A 2118-nucleotide genomic window follows, 5' to 3' on the forward strand; every position below is an offset into this window, starting at 1 on the left:
TCAGAATGACTTCTGAATTTAATTCCAGAAAAATGTGCTAATGGGGAACAATTAAGTTTTAGTTGATGTTCTGAAAATGCTTATAAGAGTTGGGGAATAACCCTTCAGGTTCTAGCTCTAAGAACTGTGGACACAAGGAGACTTTGGCTGATACAGTCTGGGCCTGCTGAACCAGCTGTCCTGAAGCCTGTCCAGCAAGCATCTGTCTGGTTCAGTCTGCAGTGAGAGTCCTTCAGCGCCATCACAGAATATTCTCCAATGTGTTATAGTTGTCCTTCACTTGGCGTGTTTACTCTCTGTCTGGAGGGGAGGTATGTGACACGGATGCTTGTTGAGGAGACTTCATGTGACTACTGTCAGGTCTTTGGCTGTTGATTGGCGTTGTCATTGAGAGGTCCCAATTCGTGCTTTGGTCACGGTGGCCAGTTCACTCAGGGCCTCCTGATACAGCAGGTATTCATTCTAGCCAAAGACCCTAGTCCCATACCGGACTGTCTCATGGCCATCGCAGAGTAGCAATGAGGGTCTTTCACACCCTTGAATGGAATAGTAGTGTTTCACAGATCTAGCAAGGGGGAGGTGGAAATTCTTGCCCATTAAGGAACTGGGGTGATGAAATGCGATCTCAGAGGCACAGGTGGCGTCCAGAGCTTTCATCCTGTACAGACAGTTCTAACAACTTTGATTTCCCTGGGTTTCCAGCTGTAGCATCATCATCTGCAAGGACCGGGATCCATACTTGCTATCCTGAACCTTGGAAAGTAGAATATTAATCTCTGCTTTCAGGTCCTAGGGAGCATTGTGTCCCACAGACACATGAGGTCCCCTTCCAGATTTCATTGCAAAAGGCATGGTTTGTCTCTTCACAAAAATAAATACCAGGTTCCCCTAGGCCATCATCAGCACGACATTCACCCCAGTCAGTTACTGCTAGAGCCATGGCTTCCTTCCCAGTGCAGAACTAGGTGCAGAACTACTCAGGTTTTTCCCATTGCTCTGCCTCATCAGCCCAGGCTCACAGCTTGCATGCACCCCGATCATTTCCACAGGGGAGAAGAAACCAAGCAATCTGGTCTGAAAACATGGGGGATGGAGGATTGGGGGGACAATTAGGAAAAGAGAATGACAGGACTGGTGAGTAGCTGCCTAGCAAGCTGGAGGCCCTCAGTTCAAGCCCCAGTACCATCCAAAAAAAAAAAAAGACTATTTTTTTTAGAATTTATTTGAGTGAAGTTTTCTCCAACTATATTTTTAATATTTGTTGTTTTCTTGCTTTGCTTTTCTTCTTCAAGTCTTACTTGATCTGTAAACTGAATTGTCTTTGTTTCTTCAACATCTATCTTCTTATTTTTTATTTTATAATATTTTCTCCTTTTTAAAAAGCAGTCCCTTTAAAGCAGTTTCTGCTTTTTGACTATTTTTCCCAGTTTAGTTATACTTTCTGAAAATGATTTTTTCTTTGCTATGTTACATTATTTTAATTCTGAGTTGTTTCAGTCTCTGACGTGTGGTGTTCTTTCACATCTTGAATTATTTTCTTAGTATCTTTAAGTTCACTTTGAACTAGAAGATTTGCCCTGTAAGCATCTTATGCTAAAGTGATTTCACATCTACAAAGAACTTCTACTAATTCTCCTATTCCTTGTGTGAGCTTTGAATGAACTTCACCACCATTTTTGCTAATGTCTAATGTAAGTTAGTACTCCTGAACACTTGAAAAAAGCAAGGGTCGGCATATCTTTTCTAATTTCACAGACTCTTTCTTCTGAAGTGTTTGTGTAGAATACATAACTAAAGCAACTGCCTTTCTGAGATTTTCTGGCTCAGAATCATTCTTCTACTCTTATGTGGACTGTCTCTTTACTTTGAGTCAGTTGAAAATAAGACATAATTATAATTAATTATAGTTTGTTTAAATTAACCATAAATTATTTTGATTCTATCACCATTTTCCCAGAAAATCTTATATAGAACACTTATATAAATATTATACAAAACTAATTTTAAGCAAACTTTTACTGAACTATAACCTGAAGGAACAGATGTTTACAAATCAAAAATGTATAGCTTGATAAGTATACAGATCATGAATATTCACACATATCAAGAAAGAAAGTT

At 39.5% G+C, this 2118-nt stretch overlaps 1 pseudogene; it reads right to left on the reverse strand.

The window, feature by feature from the left end:
* Nucleotides 1-263: 263 nt before the first annotated feature.
* LOC109685483 (protein C1orf43 homolog) lies at nucleotides 264-921 on the reverse strand (annotated as a pseudogene).
* Between the last annotated feature and the right edge of the window lie 1197 nt (nucleotides 922-2118).

Source organism: Castor canadensis, chromosome 8 (genome assembly GCF_047511655.1).
Source record: "Castor canadensis chromosome 8, mCasCan1.hap1v2, whole genome shotgun sequence".
NCBI classification, from domain to species: domain Eukaryota; kingdom Metazoa; phylum Chordata; class Mammalia; order Rodentia; family Castoridae; genus Castor; species Castor canadensis.